Consider the following 19,182-nt stretch of genomic DNA (forward strand, 5'->3'; position numbering starts at 1 on the left):
GCGTGTTAAGGGCGCTCTCGCCGTCTTTTTATTTTATTTCAAAATTTAAATCACGACGTTTAATTTTCAACCGATTTCCAAGAACATTGCTCCTTCCGCCGCCTTATTTTTAATTCCATTTATATTTTATTTTAATTGCATTTATATCCCGCCCTTCTCCGAAGACTCAGGGCGGCTTACAAGCTTAGCAGTAGCCTTCATTCTATGTATATGCCTGCTTATTAGGGCTTTCATACACCCCCCAAGCGGCATTATTGGGCCAAGCGGCTCTTTCTACCCCGAAGCTGCGCGTAAAGCCCGTTACGGGGAGTGCCGTTTGCTTTTAAAGGGTGATCGGTCGACGTAATACGATTTGCTCCTTGAACAGAAAAAGACTTTTATTTTTTCCTGCCGACGGTAACCGGGAAGTATTTCACAGGAAATTCTTGAGCTGCGCCCGCCCCCTTGTGGTTGAAGGAAAAAACGCCGCTTAAGACACGCCAGCTTCTGGTTGCACGAACGGACTAGAACAGGGGTCTTCAAACTTGGCCCTTTTATGACTTGTGGATTTCAACTCCCAGAATTCCTCAGCCAGCTTTGCTGGCTGAGGAATTCTGGGAGTTGAAGTCCACAAGTCATAAAAGGGCCAAGTTTGAAGACCCCTGGACTAGAACTTGGGAGTACAATCAAAGGCAGAGGTCTTCAAACTTGGCCCTTTTGTGACTTATGGACTTCAACTCCCAGAATTCTGGGAGTTGAAGTCCACAAGTCATAAAAGGGCCAAGTTTGAAGACCCCTGATCAAAGGGCTCTTTTGAGCAGTCGTTGGACTTTGAAACCGCTCGGTCGCTGGGTCGGCAGTGAGCCCAAAATAGCTTTCGCAAACAAAACCACTGGAAATGTGAGTAGAATTCTCCTCGGCGGGTTTTAGTTGCTTTTCCCTGGAGACGAATGCAGGCTGGAGCGGTCTAATGTCTGGAAAGGAATTTACGCGTGCAAGCTCTGGAAACGGGAGGAAAGGTGCAGAGGAACGGTTATTTCTCTCTCTCTCTCCTTCGGAACCCAATAAAGTGCGGCTGAATAAAAGACTGGAGCTGGGAAAGTTGTAATTCTGCGCCCTGTTGTGTGTGTCCGTTGCGTAGGGAAGAACTCGGGTGGGGAACGCGTGACTTGTGTAAACACGCTGGCCATTTCCGAGTCCACGCAACATGCTGAACCGTAAACTTAACAACACAGACTGAATTTGTGCAACCGCTGAACCACCAGCCCTTTTAACGAAACGCATCATGGAAAACCAGGGTATGAAAGAAAAGATGGTTCTGGAAGAAAAGAAAGAAAGAAAGAAAGAAAGAAAGAAAGAAAGAAAGAAGAAAAACAGGGAAGAATAATCCCAGCAGAAAGTTGGAAACATCTCTGTTTCTAGGCATCTTTATAATACTGATCTTTCAACTCTGTGTAATGAGACTTTGTGACTAATTGAGCGGTGCGACTTCCCGATAAGCCAACTAAAGGGTGGCGATTTGCTCAGGTCAGGTGAAAAAAAGATGGCTGCGTTTAGTACAGCTCTTTGGTCACCTGCTCCACAAGGAGTACTTGTAGACTGCGTGGGGCAGACTAGCTCTTGGATGGGAAGAAGCAGGGAGTGGTGGGATTCAGCTGGTTCGCACCACTTCGGCAGAATCGGTAGCTAATTTGTTGTTGCCCAGGCCCAGAATGGACTTCCGGAAGTGGCAGCCACACAGAGAACCGGTGGTTCACATATCAGAATCCCACCACTGGAAGCAGGTTCATAAGCAGCAAAACACTGGGGATTTGCTCACTGCACCGGCTACCAATAAGTTTCTGGATTCATTTCAAGATGGTGGTTTCAACTGATCAAGCCTTCCGTGATTCATCTCCCGCAGGCCTCCAGGACCGTCCTTTCTAGCTGGTATCGGTCTGACTTGCGGGTTCTTCCTAAAACAGGATGTTTTAGAGTTCCCTGCCTCAGGAAGAATTTCTTCTTGGATATGGTCCACATATTGTAAAACTGTTTATAAGCTTGGCTGGTCTTTATTGGCTTCCAAAAGGCCATGGAGAGATTTGTCTGAGAAATATGCAGATACTAGTGGTGGTGCTGAGCTGCCTTTTAGCTTTGTTCTTTTGCCTGGGTGGACACAAAACATGCAAAGTCTTTAGGGCTATGCAAAAATTTGGATTAAAAGAACAATAAGTGGTCCACAGTATATATAACAGCTGTCAGTCACCGTAATGTGCTACTTAATGTGTTCCCCCTCAAATCCAGACTTTCCATGGCCTTATTGGACATCTAAGCATGGTTTATTCTTTTTAAACCAATTATCTGGGTTTACATAGGATGCCGACTCCTGCAATAGCCCTGGGAACAGGACTAAAATGTGTTTCCCTCCTAGCTTGTCATTCATGCGCCATATGTAATGAAGTGAGGACTGCTATGGTTTCTTACTCTTACTTGTAGCGGGCAGGAGAGGACCCCATTGAATTTGGCTATTGAATTTGGGGTCCTGTATCCCAGGATCTGTGCCAGGTGATTCTGCCCAATGTTACTATCAATGTCCAGATATTTCAGAAAGTCCTTGGCAAATGGTTGCAAGGTAATACTGCAAACTTTTTAAATTCTGTTCTAAAGAGAAGCTCATGAAATTTGGCCGGGTGAGACTTCAAAGTGATCTAGGGAAGACCTCTTCCCAGGATATCCAACCTCACTCTGTGGACAGTACTGCCTGGTTAAGTCTGCCCTGCTGAAATGTCCAGGGCCATCAAAAGTTTGGCCAGCCAATTATCCCACGCCTATACAACTGTGGCCAGTAGTGCAAGCAAGACTGAGGGGCTGTAGCTAATAGACCCTCAGCTTCTTCACGTCCTTGAGGTTTGGTTTCCTTGTCCACGTAATCCAGGGGTCTTCAAACCTGGCCCTTTTAATGACGTGTGGACTTCAGCTCCCAGAATTCCTCAGCCAGAGTGCCTGGCTGAGGAATTCTGGGAGCTGAAGTCCACACATTATAAAAGGGCCAAGTTTGAAGACCCCTGCCACAATCTCTCCTCCAAGTCTTGTCTTTTCCTTTTTTCTAACTTGTTAGAAGCAAAGCCTAAGAGAAATCTTCATTTCCCAGAGAGCCTCTCTAGGTGCTGAACGAAGATGGACGGAGTAAGTCTTCTTTTGTTTCTTAAACCAGTAGAGCAGTTTAATTGGGGCTCTCTCCAAGCTGCCACTGGATTTGAGTCCATTGCTTACAGGTTAAGGTAAAGGTACAGTCACTTTTAAGACAATTCCTAGTGACTTCACGTCCATGTAATTGGCAACAGTAGAGAAATAATTATCCACTGCTTCCTGCTGGAATATTTTTAACTGGTGGCCCCCAGGGGGAGGGCGTTCTCTGTGGGCGCGCCGGATTTATGGAACCATCTTCCGGTTGAGCTCCGGATGGCGCCCGACCTTCGCTCCTTCTGGCGCGACCTAAAGACCTACCTGTTCGAACAAGCCGACCTGGCCTGATGGGTGATGGGTTTGGGTTTTATTGCTTTTTATGTATTTTAACTTATTGTTATAGTTCTTGGGCATCTTGTTTAATCTCTTTTAATTTTTGTATTCTTGTCTTTTAACATGTATTGCCCTGTTCACCGCCCTGAGTCCTTCGGGAGAAGGGCGGTATACAAATAAAATTATTATTATTATTATTATTATTATTATTATTATTATTATTATTATTATTATTATTATTATTATTATTATTATTATTATTATTATTATTATTATTATTAACTTCCCAGTCTTAACTTGTATCTCTGGTATTATCTGATGGTTTTCAAACCAAACCCAAACCAAATCAAATTTGTTTAGCTTTTGAGTTCACCCAAGATTAGCTAGGTGATGCCACTTGCTGAAATGATGGTTAATTGAGCACATTTAGGTGTAATTGTATCCTGCAGAATTGGAGGCTTTTCTACAAGTATTTCTATTTACAGTAAGGTGACCATACCTGGCTTGAAGAATTCCAAATGGTCACCAGATGGCAACTCAATCTCTTTGGGAGCACCTAGTGGTGGTCTGGATTTTTGCATCCCAGAAATGATGGCTCTGTGTGACCATGCTACTTAAGGATTCTCTTTGCCACGCTAGTTGATAAGACACCAGGCTGGAAACTGGGAGACTGTGAGTTCTAGTCCCATCTTAGGCTAGGTGAGTTTGGATCAGGCGCTGTCTCTCAGACCAACCCACCTCACAGGATTGTTGCTGTGGGGAAAAATAGAACAGATTATTACAGTAAGTATGCTCGTCTCAAGTTATTTATGAAAAAATAATAAAAAATAAAGATGCTATAATCAATAAATTACACATAGTACTATAGCAATAATTTTAAAAGAATTTGAACTTTTCCCAGATCAACGTAGATAGGTTTACAGAGAAAAAAAGCCTTGTCAGGTCCAATAAGCTTTATTCCCAACTATACAGTCCCTCTGTGTGGCCAACAAGGAGATGCTGTTGTGTTGCAGTTTGCCAAGACTGCATAATCTGTACCAAACTAGCAAGCCAGCTGTTGATTAAGGTCCCCAACTTTTTGGACACCAGGAACCGGTTCCTTGGAGAGAGGTTTTTCCACAGACCGGAGGGGGCGTGGTTTTGTATGCTGCCTGCATCCCACGGATGGGGCTTTGCTTGTTTGTGCGGACCGATTGCTGGCATGCCGTGGCCCAGTAGCGGTCCACGGACTGGGGGTTGGGGACCCCTGTCTTAACCCAAATGTTGGCACATGAATGAATGCTGAGCCATTCCCCCCCCCAGTTCTGTTTAATAGAAGAGTATTCTGAAATTTAAGTAAGCAAATTGGGAAATGATAATATTCCCTTTGGATATTTGAGGAGAACGTCGTGTGCTTCTCATATCATCAGTCTTCCTGGAAACCTCACAGTGAACTCCAAACCGAGTCCTCTTCTTTAGAAATTGTTGGCAGGTTAAGTCCCGGTAGCAGGCACCTAGATGTCATTAAATTTATGATCTAAGTGATATTGTGGAAAATACGGTTATGAGGTGCACGTGTGACTTTCTATTTTTTTTTAAAAAAAATAGTATTCCAGCATTTTCCTTGCCATCCAAGTTCTTGATCAAAAAGGGAAGAGCAGTCATTAATCAGCAATTTTAGACTAAACCACAGGTCGGCAACCCGCGGCTCCGGAGCCACATGCGGCTCTTTGAGCCGTCTCCTGCGGCTCCCAGCCGCCCGGTGCGCGCGCACCTCTTCGAACGGGCAGTGGTGCGCGCGCACCTCTCCAAATGGAGAGTGGCACTGCCCATTTGGAGAGGTGCGCGCGCACCTCCCCGAATGGGCGGAGGTGCGCGCGCACCTCCCCAAACCTTTGGAGAGGTGCGCGCGTACCTCCGCGCGAACGGGCCGCGGCGTCGTTCTTTGAGGAAGCTGCCGCGGCCCGTCTGCAAAGCTGCCGAAAGCGGCAGCTTTGCAGATGGGCCACGGCAGCTTCCTGAAAGAGCGACGCCGCGGCCCGTTCCGAGAGGTGCGCGCGCACCTCCCCGAATGGGCGGAGCTGCGCGCGTACCTCCCCAAACCTTTGGAGAGGTCCACGCGTACCTCCGCGCGAACGGGCCGCGGCGTCGTTCTTTGAGGAAGCTGCCACGGCCCGTCTGCAAAGCTGCCGAAAGCGGCAGCTTTGCAGATGGGCCACGGCAGCTTCCTGAAAGAGCGACGCCGCGGCCCGTTCCGAGAGGTGCGCGCGCACCTCCCCGAATGGGCGGAGCTGCGCGCGCACCTCCCCAAACCTTTGGAGAGGTCCGCGCGTACCTCCGCGCGAACGGGCCGCGGCGTCGTTCTTTGAGGAAGCTGCCGCGGCCCGTCTGCAAAGCTGCCGAAAGCGGCAGCTTTGCAGACGGGCCGTCGCCGTCGGGCAACCGGGAACCGGTTCCATCTGACTTTAAAAAAAAAATGGCGACCGCGTGCATCCGCGTAAAAAACCGTTTTGCGCATGCGCAAAACATTTTTTGCGCGTGCGCGGGCATGGACACACGCACGCGGCTCCCAGTTTTTTTAATTTGTGATGGAACCGGTTCCCGGTGGCTCTTTTACTTTTTTAGGTTGCCGACCCCTGGACTAAACCATAAACCCACGTTTTGTTTGTTATGGATGATTTTTTAAAAAAGCAAGAAGCTTGAGATGTTGGTTTTACATTACGGATTAATATTAAGGATGGCCAGCTGGCTTCTTGGGAGCTTTTTAATCTAGAAAGGAACTGAAGGAGAGGGAACATGGTTGAGGTAAACAAAATTATGTGTGCTGTGGATGAAATGGAAAAGGAGAAGCCATTTTTCCTTGCCCCAAATACTAGAACCAGGGGTCACCTAATGAAATTGAATCTTGGAACAATCAGAACAGGCAAAAGAATGATTTTTTTTTTGGTGCAACACATGATTCAACTTTGCAATTTTCTACCACGAGATGCTGTGTTGGCTGCCAGCTGGGCTGGCTTCAAAACAAGAGTTAAATCAATTCATGGAAGTCATGGGGATCCATGACTATTAGCCTTGAAGGCAGTGGGATGACTCTGAAAGTCACTGCAGGGAGACTTGTGGGTTTCCTTGTGTAGTTGGTTGGCCACTGTGAGAACAGACTGCTGTGCTAGATGGGCTGGTGGTCCAATCCAGTAGCTTAATGTAGTGTGTATTCTCAGAGCCATGTGAAGGCTATATTAACCCTGTCTTCCCCAACCCTATAGGTGTGTGAGTTTTCAAGTGTCAGAATACTGCCATCGGGATCAATGCATCCAAGCCAAATCAGTTAAGTATTCTTTCCTAGGAGTAAGACATGACGTTTGTTTGCAAACAATCATGCCATCAAGTACCATTTTGAAGTTTCCATAGAGTAGAGAGAGAGAGGGTAACTATTCAGAAAAAAATTCTGGGGTTTGATTCAGTGGCAGACAAAATTTCAAACATCTGTCTAAGTCAATAGATATTGTTAGAAATACAAAAAAACAGGCTAGTTGGAGCAACAGTCTTCCCTATAATGTGTGAGAGTTAGATAGTAAGAATGGCTGATTGAAGAACTGATGCTTTCGAACTGTGGTGCTGGCGTAAATTATTGCACATACCCTGGACAGCCAGAACAAGCCACAGGTGCTGAATTGTATAAAACCAGAAACATCACGAGAAGCTAAAATCACATGACTACGTCTGATTTATTTTGGCCACATCGTGCGTGCAAATTCGATGGAGAAGGCAATGATGCTATGAATGGTTAGCCGAATAAGAAGGGGCAAGCAAAGAGCACGGTGGCTGGTGTTGTGATTCAGGGTCAGCCTGTGGGTTCGGCAGCTGGGTCGGATGACTCGGATGACTCAGACGAGGGGGAGGAGCGGGGTGTTGAAGACGAACTTGCTGATGATGGCTTGGAGGCTCCGCAGAGCCCCCAGCCAGGCCCCTCTTACTTGGTGGAGACTCAGCTGCGCGAGCCCGACAGTGCGGATGATGATGACCCACAGCTGGCCCTGTTCAAGGACGCCCGACGCAGGAGGCAGTCAAGTAGGAGCAAGCAGAGAAAGGCTGTGGGACTTCTCGGAAGGAGGCACAGGGAGGCCATGCCCTGAACTCTAATAAAGGGAGTGTTTGGGGAAGGGCTGGTTGCTGAAAGCAACCGCTCCGTTTGAGGATCAAAGCTCCGGTATCTTGTTTCATGTTTTGTTGTTTGTTTGTGTAATAAACTTGGCAGACGTTTTCCAGCCTCAGACGTTTTCCAGCCTCTGCCGTTTGTACAGGGGTTGCCTTTCTGCAAGGCCGGTAGCAGGCTGGTACAGAACAGTTGGATAACATCAAATCTGATACAAAGTTGAACATCTGACAATTGAAAGAAGCTGTGCTTGAGATGGTAGCGTGGAGAGGGTTTGCCTATAAAGTTGCCAAGAATTGGACATGACTAAACAGTGGAGAATGAATGAAGTATATGTAATAGGAATATTTCCAATGCTGTGATCAGCATTAGAGCAATTGGATTAGGACGCTGAGCTTGTCGATCAGAAGGTCGGCAGTTTGGCGGGTCGAATCCCGAGTGCCGCGGAACAGAGTGAGCGCCTGTTACTCATCCCAGCTTCTGCCAACCTAGCAGTTCGAAAGCACGTAAAAAATGCAAGTAAAAAAAATAGGGACCCCTACGGTGGGAAGGTAACAGTGTTCCGTGCACCTTTGGCGTCTAGTCATGCCGGCCACATGACCACGGAGACGTCCTCGGACAAGTGCTGGCTCTTCGGCTTTGAAACAGAGATGAGCACCAGTCCCTAGAGTTGGAAACGACTAGCACGCATGTGCGGGGGAACCTTTACCTTTTACACTGAGCAAGGAAAGGGATATGAATGGGCAACCTTTGATAGGTATAGGACCTTTTATGCATTTGGGGGTAACTCTGTGTTGAAAGCTTATCAATACAGGTAGTTGGATTTACTCTCTTTTTAGTAGAGAAACTGAATTTTACGTTTTCAATTTATTAACTATATTAAGTTTATTTTAGGCTTGTGGTTCTGAGAGAAAAAGAGGACAATAGCATAAAACCTCTGCCCTCCACCCACCCAAAAAACCCACAACAACACAGACCATGTTTTCCTCTGTGCGTCTTTACAGGACTGTCAAAATTAAGGTTTCCCAACTTTTGCAACTGCTGGCTGGGGAATACTGGGAGTTGAAATCCATAAGTGTTAAAAGTTGCAAAGGTTGGAAAATCCTGGTCAAAATATTACTGAGTAGTTTTATGAAGAAAATCTTGAACACTAGCAACAAGCGGGGGGTTTGGTTACAGTAGAGTCACAAAGCAATGTATTGAAAAATTAGTTATTTCCATCATATCATGCAAAGCCCAGTTAAGTATGAATAAATAAATAATTAAAAAGAAACAGATGAGCACTGTTTGCTAAAGTAATCATACAGCTGTCAAGATTTTTGTACACTCAACCAGCGCTCTTACTTCTGTGGCAGGATTCGTTCCTCTATAAATAGAACTGACCGTCTCATTACTTTTGATTTACTTGTAACCTTTCATTCACCGGGGACCAGCCGTTTTTGTTGGGAGCAAATACAAGCCACAGGGAAATATTTCTGCAAAGCAGATAATAGGAATTCAGGTACAACTTCTTTAAGTCATCTTGGACCAGTTTAATGAAATACAAAGGTAACTTCTCAACATCTTTAACATAGTCACTACAAACCAATTAGTTATATTTTGAATCTAACTTGCCTGAATCATCTGCTTGGCAGAATCTGCCATTAAAACATATATTGCCCCAATACAATTTGGGTACTCTGTCAGCTTCAGAGGTGCCTGAAATAATAAATAATAAACATTTATTGTCAAAGTGCAACATGTGTACATTGAGATTAGCTGAGCCTCCCCCAGTGCTCTCTCCCCCAACACACAGTGACAACAAACCCTACATCCTACCACACCATGTGAACCAACTACACCACACACCGGCTTCCCAAGTCAATTCTGCATAAAATTATGTCCCATTTAAAAGGCTAACAGCCCATGGATAAAAGCTATTTTTCAGCCTGTTGGTATGGCTGGCTATATTCCTATATCTCCTACCCGATGGTAGGAGAGTAAAGAGATACCGTCCAGGGTGTGAGTCCTCCCTGAGAATTTTCCTCACTCTTCGAAGGCAACGAGCCCTGGCGATGTCATCCAGTGATGTCAGGGAACAGCCCACAATGTCTTGTGCTGTGCTCACTACCCTCTGTAATACTTTCCTGTCCGCGGCTGTCAGACCAGCATACCAAACCACAATACCAAACGAGAGGACGCTCTCTATAGTAGACCGGTAAAAGAGGGTCATTAGCCATTATTCTACCCTGTTCTTCCGCAAGACCCTAAGAAAGTGAAGCCTCTGTTGGGCCTTTCTAGCCACCTGGGTTGTGTTAACTTTCCAGGTCAGATCTTCATAGAGGTAGACTCCCACATATTTAAAGGAGGAAACTCTCTCTACACAGTCTTCCCCAATGTAAAGTGGGGCAGGTTCCTCCTTTTTTCTCCGGAAGTCTAACACCATCTCTTTCGTCTTGCCAATGTTTAGGTGCAAGTTGTTGTTACTACACCATATGGATAGTTTTTGTACCTCCACCCTATATGCTGTCTCATCCCCACCTGTAATAAGACCCACCACAGTTGTATCATCTGCAAACTTGATTATCGCAGTGGATGGGTCAGATGATACACAATCATAAGTGTATAAAGAATACAGGTAGGGGCTAAGCACACAGCCCTGTGGCGTGCTGGTGCAAAGCTTCAGGGGGGTGGACAAAACAGACCCGACCCTCACTGTTTGTAACCAATCCCTAAGAATGTCTTGAATCCAATCTCAGATGGCGGGAGAGAATTTCAAGTCAGTCAGCTTCTCGATGAGAATGCTCGGCAAAATGGTGTTGAAAGCCGAGCTGTAGTCAACAAAAAGCATCCTGACGTAACTTTCAGGTTTCTCAAGATGACTTGCTACAGAGTGTAAAGCAGTAGCTATGGCATCGTCTGTCAACCTATTTCCCCTGTAGGCAAATTGATGTTTATCAAAGTCCAGTGGGAGGCATGTCCTAAGATGTTGGAGAACCAATCTTTCGAAGCATTTCATGACTACAGACGTTAATGCAATAGGTCTGTAGTCATTCAGGCACTCAACTGCAGTTTTCTTGGGGACTGGGACAATGGTAGCTGCTTTCAAGCACGATGGTACACATGCCGTTTGCAAGGAGATGTTAAAAATCTTTGTCAGGACCCCTGCTAATTGATCGGCACAATTCCTGACCACTATCCCCAGCACCCCATCTGGGCCTGCGGCTTTGCTGGGATTCACAGCCTTCAATACAGCTCTCACTTGGTGTTCACACAGGGTGAACTTAGAAGTTCAACAGATATTGTATTTGAAGTAAAACTAATGATACAGGGTAGGTAGTTCTTGACTTATAACAGTTTATTTAACAACAATTCCAAGTTATGAGGACCTCAGAAAAAATGATTTACAATCCATCCTTGAAATTATGACTATTGCACCATCTCCAAGTTCATGTGATTGTGTTTCAGGTCCTTGGCAACTGGCTTACATTTATGATGGTGGCAGCATCCACGGTCATGTGATCGTGATTTGCAACTTTCCCAGCTAGCTTCCTGCTGGGAAAATTGTCAGTTGAGAAAGCCAGATTGGCTTAGTGACAGCATGATTCACTTAACAACCATGTGATTTGACCACGGCAAAAGGTAGTGCCGTGGAAGGTCACCACAGCCCACAGTGTTTAAGCACCTGCTTATTCACAAGTAAGGTCCAGAAAAACAAAAAACTAAAGAGCATATGAAGCATGTTGATCATGATCCATGCCTCTTTAAGCACAGTCTGCATGGTCTCAAAAACTCCCAAATGTATGGATTCCCCTGTGGGCCAAACAGTGGGTATGTCCTGGTGACAGAGGGCATTGTATTTAATCAGAGTTTCAATTTCATATCCCGATGGGTTTTAAGCTTCCCAAAGTTCCTTATGACACAGTCAAGGGGGCTGAGGACACATCCCTTCCTTTTATTCATTCTAACTGGTCTTCCTGGGCTGAGCCCATGTGTTCAAGTCACTCACACCACTTGCACAGCCTGTTGGGCCACAAGAGATCCACTGACCTTCAGCTAAGATCAGTATCATGCCTAGGCCTGGTCAACAGCGGGAAATATATATATATATAAGGAGCAACCACAAACCTCAAACCACACATCACTCACAACCTGTTGGAGCACGAGAGGACAAGATTAACGCCCCTTGCTTTCTAAGTGCCCCCAGCACCCCAAAAAAGAGGGGTGCCCTAGGTGCGGCTGGCATTAACCCTTCCGCCCAGCTCTGGTCAATGGTGGGAAATGATTCAAGGATACAGAGAAACGTTTACACATACACACACTCTCTCCAAGCAAGCCGGTGCAACAAAGTAATGTATATCTATGTGTCCTACCTTATCTTCAGCCCGCCTGAGTATGCAGGAATCAAGTAAAAGGCAACCAAAAAGAAGGAAAAAAAACCTGGTTCCTGTTAAAACCACAATGAAGAGTCAAGAAGGGGGGCACCTCCAGGAAATCCCGGAGCGCACTTGGTGCCTTCCCCTTTCCTGATCCTCCCTAGGACCAACCAAGCACCTCTCCTGGCTGGCTCGCCAAAAATGATATGCAGGTTCTGAGGTTTTGCTGGTAAAAAAATACAGGAAACCAGAAGTTGTCTTCAAGCTTTACGTTTTTATTCAACTGAACTAGAAGACGGGCTCCTCTAAATGAGAGCAGCCCCAAAAGACAAGAAATCATTGTATTTATTCTTTCTGGTTACATAAGCAAGTCATCCAGCAAAGCTGACACACATATGATAAAGATTTCCCCCAGTAAGTCTGGCATACTGTAGATAAGAGAGCAGAAGTAACAAACATGTTCCCTTTTGGGTGTTTCCCTAAAGATATCGTATGTTCTTGGGTGGGTTAGGACATTGGGTATTTTCTTTGCTGGCCTTTCATGACCCTGCATCCAGGACTTTGCAAGAGCCCAAAGACAGTAGGGCCATCTGCACATTCACCATTGATATTTTCTATACTGTCCCCTAATTCTGGGTCAACGCATCTACTAGTATTTTCTTTTCACCAGCCCACATTTGTTCTAAAGTGCCAATGATGATATCACTTTATACAGCTGCCCATCTTGGATCTGCAACTCTGGATAGCAAACATACAATTCGAAACCAAACTCAGTAATACAATAATGGTACCTGAGAACAAACCTAACTCAAACTGTAAGAACATGCAGGATTACACTGATGGGCCCACCGATCTCCAGTCATTCAAGTCTTCAATCATTAATAAAATGGTAGCACAGGTCATGTGAGTTATGGTGTTCCAGAGGGCCTGCAACAGAGAAGGGCCAAGTTGGGTCCTGCCAAATGGCACAGTTTAACAGTTTAATAAATAGAATCTGGAGCATGTCCACAATCGGAGAGAGAATCTTGCAAACAACCCATTCTCATATCTTTTAGGACTGAAGGGATTTTATTATGCTTAAGGTTGATATTAGTAATATTCAGTGCTTTTTTTATAAAAGAAAAAGGTGCCGGAACTCACACATGTCATACAAACCACCTTGCCTAACCTACAAGGTTCCATCCAAAAAAGGTGCCGGAACTCCGTTCTGAGCGTTCTATGAGAAAAAAAGCCCTGGTAATATTGATATTAGTAGTGATACTTTGTAATTATATATATATGCGCATATGCATATTTGTTTATGTGCAAGCAGCTTTGTAGGTGCTTTATATTGGGAATATAGTTTTATAGTTGTATAAAAGCAAATGTTTCATGCTTTAGGTACAGGTGATTGCTTACCTGAAAAGAGCAAGGTAAGGGGAGGGGGCTGCTGTGTAGGAGTCATCATCTTGAAATTATTTTTTGTGCTATCTTATACCTGTTACCAAGACCTGAACGTTTTGTTCTGGAAAAGTATAAAAGGTGGAAGACATCTTTCCTGATTGTTGCCTTCATCTCTCTACCAGCCATGAAGAGAGGTGAGGACACCCAACTCTATTTTGATCAAAATAAAAGTTGTTTGCTTGTTGAAACCTCGGCTCAGGAGTTTCTTTGGCTCTTTTAAATTCTTGAGTAACGCTGGGGCACTTGTGAGGCTAAGTGTAAAACCTTACAGGACTTTATAGTGACAACTTTAGGAATTGAACCTGAAAGCAGTGCATCTTATTGCATAGACCTGGGGATCCTGAGGTATGACTATAACTGGTTTATAAAACAAAACAGAATATTCAGTGGTGGGATTCAAGTATGTGAACAACCGGTTCTCTGTGTGGATGCTGCTTCCGGAAGTCCATTCTGTGCCCGGGCAACAAAAAAGTAGCTACTGGTTCTGCCAAAGTGGTGCAAACCGGCTGAATCCCACCTTGGAGGTCATCTAGTCCAACCCCCTGCTCAGGCAGGAAACCCTATACTATTACAGACAAATGGCAGTCCAGTCTCTTCTTAAAAATGTCCAGTGTTGGAGCATCTTTCCTTATTATGGCTGAAAAATGGAAGCCAGAGACTAGTTTGCTTCAGGCCACTTTTGAGTTAAAGCTAGAAATATGAGGCTAATCACAGCTTCTTGATTTGTGGCTTATCTGTTGCATGGGATCAGGGTGTTCTACTTTCAAAGGTAGTTGGCTGGACAAGAGCCACAGCAGATGTAATTTCAGTTAGAGGCAGCTTGATTGTGGAAGTTTGTAAAGACTGTCATGCAAAGAAATGAAGATGATCAAATTGGCTAAGCCATTACATAATTTATTTGCACTGAAGGAAGATTATACGTCAGTCTATTTCTGCATTTGTTAAATCTTCACTGGTCAATCAGCTTTTAATAGCAACAAAAATTGGAGATACCCAAGCCATCAACTATATTTGCAGGATATGAAATGTCTTTCGAAAGGCATTGAGATTCATTCAAGTGAAATCCAGAAAGTGAGTTTCCAGATATTATTCTTAACACGATTATTTTTTTCCTCTCTTAAAAAGCATTTCTGAGATTCAGCTATTTTGTGCAGTGCTCAAGCAAAATTAAAACTTGCAAAGGATAATTAAGCTTTGCATGGAAAGCATCACTAAACATTATTTTATTCTGTGTTACAACTGAGCCATCTACTGTCCATTTTCCTTGTTGCTCTTTTTAATGCTGGCGTTCAGAGGTGATTGTCATCTTAAAACAGACGGTTTTCAGGTTTCTGAACCTCTGTTTTAGACATGGCTTTGGTACATACAATGTGCTAAGCGTGATTTGTTTAGTCTTTTTTTTTTACTAGGCACAAGTGGTTGGATTTACATGTGCCATGGTTACATATCCACCTGTGTGCTCCCATTATCTTGGAACTAAAGCTTTCTTAGGCCATTCTGGGAAGGAATTCTGGCAGATGTTGCCCAGAACATCTTGACCGTGCCCCAAAAACATACAGGGCAACTTCACATGAATATGTAATACCGAAGAAAGGCATGTCAAGTCCTGCACTGTGGGTGTGTTTCAAATGGCCTGTGGAGGCTGCTAAGTAGTTCGCAATAATACAGCTGTATATTACTCGAGAGAGAACATCAGTTGATTACAAAATGACAGCTCCTGAGTAATTAAGGAACAGGTAAAACATAACTTTCAAATAGATTAAAACAGAAAAGCAATGATGTAGGTGGCCCCTGAGTTGTGATTTGAAGTTGCCTGCTCAAAAGCAGGTGGGACAGGAAAAGAATTTTTTAATGAAGATATTTAATGTTTAATTATTCCTTATGCATTTAACGTTTTCACTCGTCTACAATGTTACAGTTCTGTAAAAACTTTTGGGGGAGCCCTGGGGATTATATCCAAGACCCTGGGGAGTCTCATAAGCAGGTCATCCGGTTTGCTTTCAAGAACCTGATTCGTGATTCCTAACCAAAGGCTAAACAGTCCAGGTTCTGTAGCCAGATTAAGTACCCAAATACTTTTGAAAAGCTTAAACGAAAGCTTTCCAGAAGTACAGGAGGTCCTTGACGTATGACCACAATTGAGCCCAAAATTTACATCGTTAAGTGAGACATTTGTTAAGTGTGTTTTGCCCCATTTCACGACTTCTCTTGCCACCGTTGCTAAGTGAAATCGCTACAGTTGTTAAATGAATCTGGCTTCCCCACTGACTTTGTCAGAAGATGGCAAAAAGGGGAATCACGTGACCCCGGGACACTGCGACCGTCATAAATACGAACCAGTTGCCAAGCATCTGAAATTTGATCACGTGACCACGGGGGTTGCTGCAATGGTTATAAATGTGAAAAACGGTCATTTATTTATTTATTTATTTAATAATATTTCTATACCGCCCTTCTCCCGCAGGACTCAGGGCGGTGAACAGGGCAAGAATAAAAATACAAATTACAAAAGTTAAAACTAAATTAAATAAATGCCCACATACTAAAATAGATATTTATAACCTAATAAATAGCAATAGCAAACCCACCCCCCGATCCCCTCATCAGGCCAGGCCAGCTTGTTCAAAAAAGTATGTTTTTAGCTCGCAGCGAAAGGAGCGAAGGTCGGGCGCCGTCCGGAGCTCAACCGGGAGCTGATTCCATAGCTCCGGGGCGCCCACAGAGAAGGATCTCCCCCTGGGGGCCACCAGTCGACATTCTCTGACCGGAGGCACCCTGAGGAGGCCCTCTCTGTGGGAACGCACAGGGCGGAGGGAAGTCGATGCCGGCAGCAGGTGTTCCCTCAGGTACTCCGGACCCCTGCCATGTAGGGCTTTGAATACCATTACTAGTACCTTGAATCTCATGAGTCCCTTTTTTCCCAGTGCAATTGTAACTTTGAATACTCACTAAATAAACTGTGGTAAGTCAAAGGCTACCTGTGCAGTACTGGAGAGCCAGTTTGGTGCAGTGGTCAAGGCTTCTGGCTAGAAACCAGGAAAGCAGGATTTCTAGCCTGGCCTTGGGTGCAATGCCTCTAGCCTTGGGAAAAAGAGAAGGTGTAGTGGTAATGAGGAAGGACATTGTTACTTTGAGGAATGTAATGGCCTGTTTTGATTTCTCCTTTGTATTAAGAAAAGGGGGGCGGAGCCAACTGTCAGAGCGGGCGGCTGTGTGAACGGAGCTCTCTCCACGCACAACCTCTCACCCAGTGTTCGCGGGGGCTTTTCGGAGCTTCAGGAGGTCCTGTAGGGACATCCGAAGTTGCAGGCAGCCCGGAGAACCTTCATGAGCGGCGGTTCGTGTTGAAGATCCGGAGAAAGTCTGATGCGAGCGAACCGGGGAGAAGGAGGCCAGTAATGGCCGACATGAAGATCTGACAGAGGGACGGAGCTAGCACGTAAGCAGCGGGACAACGGTAGAGCGGAGCTGACGGAGAGTGTATCCGAATATTAAATAGGAAGCGCTTGTGAAAGAGGTACTGGTTCGAAGTGGGTGCCTCATGGAGAGGGAATAAGCGGCGATAGAAGTCTTGAGGGAGGCGTTTGGCAAAAACAGCAAGGGAAAGAAAGCCGAAGACTATATGACTGCATTTTAGCTGGAGATAAACTACAACAGGTCAAAGTCTGAGCTTTGGAGCCTTAGAGACTGAACTCTGGATTGTCGGGCGTGGAAAGCGATCAGCTTGGTCTAGTCTGGTCTATTCTGGTAAATTTTGAATTTGTGAACTTTTGAAACTTTTGAAACTCTACTCTACTTGTCACGGGCGGCCATTTGATTTAGCAATTTAGTAACTGGAGGTTTGTTTAGTGGGACACCTACTGGTCTTTGACAGTAGAGGAAGACGGAAAAGGTGCCAATTTCTGCGCCGGAAACGGGGAAAAAAAAAAAGAAGAAGAACGTGACTTTGAATATATTCATACTATAGAATTCTATTATATAAATTGCTTAGTTGGTAATAAGTATCTGGTGGTAACTGTTTTATATATTTTTTGTCATAGAGTTAAAAGGTTTATATAACACTCAGGGTATTACACATTGATAAAACGCTGCTATAATTGGGGAAACATGACAAGCATTTCGGGAGCAACTAAGCCTAGCGCTGGTAAAAAGGCGGCAGCACAGGGACAGGGGATGGCCTCAAGTCCCTCCAATCAGAAATCTATAGAGGATATGCTGCAAAGGGAAAGATCTAACTCGAATTCCTTTAAAGATTTACATGCCCTTTTGCAAAACCTACACGAGGCAATGGCCAAAAATCACGAGGAGATGAAGAGAGAAATAGGCCAAATAAGAAACGACACTGGTGAATTAAAGGGGAAGATCCAAGCGATAGATGATAAATTTGAAGGGATTCAACAACAATTAGTCAAAAATGAACAAAGACTTCAAGATATGGAAGCTAGAATGGAAAAAGAGGAAAAGAGAGTAGATGATCTAAATGAAACACTCCTTCAGGCTAATAAGGAGTTAGAAACAACAGTTATTTTTCTGGAAGCAGAAAAGGCTGCTCATTATCTACGCTTCCAAAACGTTCAAGAAAAAAGAGGGGAAGATCTGTTGGTCATGATGGCAGAACTGATGGCAAAGGCACTCGGTGTAGGGAAGGAGGAAATGCTGGCGGAAATTGATGAAACATACAGGGTCCAAACTAATTATGCGAGAAGGCACAACCTCCCAAAAGAAGTACATGTAAGGTTAGTTAAAAAATCAATTCGGGATGAGCTTCTGCATAGATCTAGAGAGGAACCATTAGAATTTCGGGGCCAACCAATCACCATCCTTAAACAGATACCTAAAAGGATGAGGGATCTGAGACGCGGCTATCAATTTTTAACATCTAAATTAATAAGAGAAAATGTAAACTTTAGATGGCTAACTCCAGAGGGTATTCTAGTTACGTGGCAGGATAGAAGGCATAGACTGGACACGATAGAGAAGGCAGAAGATTTCTATAAACGTCACTTCCATAGCCAAGAGGAAGCAGATTTAGAAGATCAAGATGGAAGGGAGGTAAGAGAAAGAGATACAATACGTGTGGCAATGGATGGGAAGATCTTAGCTACAGAGGATAGAAGGAACAAATCCGGTGAGTTAACAGAGAAACATGGAACTAGAGACAAGGAAGAGAGAGAGCCCCGAATCACGAGATCCACAAAAACCAAAAATAAGTAAGATGAAGGGAGGTGAGTGTAGTATTATGTCTGTGAATATTAATGGATTGAATTCGCCAGTGAAAAGGCGGAAATTTTTTAATAGGCTTATTCACCAACAATTGGATATCGTGGCAATACAAGAAGTCCATATAAAGGAACAACAAAAATATTTGTTAGTACAACCAAGAATAGGGAACCTATTCGTTTCCTTAGACCGACACAAGAAAAAGAGAGGAGTGGCACTATATGTAAACCCAAAATTGACTGCAAAACAAATTTATAACGATAAAGAGGGTAGAATACTGATAGTTGAGGTTATAATAAATCACAGGAAGGTCATGATGGTAGAGATATATGCCCCAAACCATAACCAAGAACAATTTTTCAAAACACTTCACAATAAGATATGTAGCATTGATTATGAGGAGATTTGTTTAATTGGAGATTTTAATGCTATCCTAGATACAAATTTGGATTATATGGGAAAGACGCTTAGGAAAAAGAAGAGAAGAACTCTACCGAGATCTTTTCTCAACTTGGCGGAGGAACTAAATATCCAAGATGTCTGGAGGGAAAGAAA

The 19,182-nt window shown here is 44.3% G+C and overlaps 1 long non-coding RNA gene across 3 annotated transcripts; it reads right to left on the reverse strand.

Moving 5' to 3' along the window:
• Positions 1 to 359: 359 nt before the first annotated feature.
• LOC308671081 lies at positions 360 to 12,837 on the reverse strand. Of its 3 annotated transcripts, none has more exons than XR_014027140.1 (5): positions 12,756 to 12,837; positions 9,224 to 9,307; positions 8,954 to 9,084; positions 3,977 to 4,230; positions 360 to 2,124 (listed from the first exon to the last, which is right to left on the reverse strand). It is a non-coding gene; the product is annotated as an uncharacterized lncRNA (long non-coding RNA). The 3 variants fall into 3 exon arrangements; XR_014027142.1 differs by lacking the exon at positions 12,756 to 12,837 and adding an exon at positions 11,962 to 12,256; XR_014027141.1 differs by lacking the exons at positions 8,954 to 9,084; positions 12,756 to 12,837 and adding an exon at positions 11,962 to 12,256.
• Positions 12,838 to 19,182: the final 6,345 nt, after the last annotated feature.

This window comes from Vipera berus, assembly GCF_964194415.1.
Source record: "Vipera berus genome assembly, chromosome: 7".
NCBI lineage: Eukaryota > Metazoa > Chordata > Lepidosauria > Squamata > Viperidae > Vipera > Vipera berus.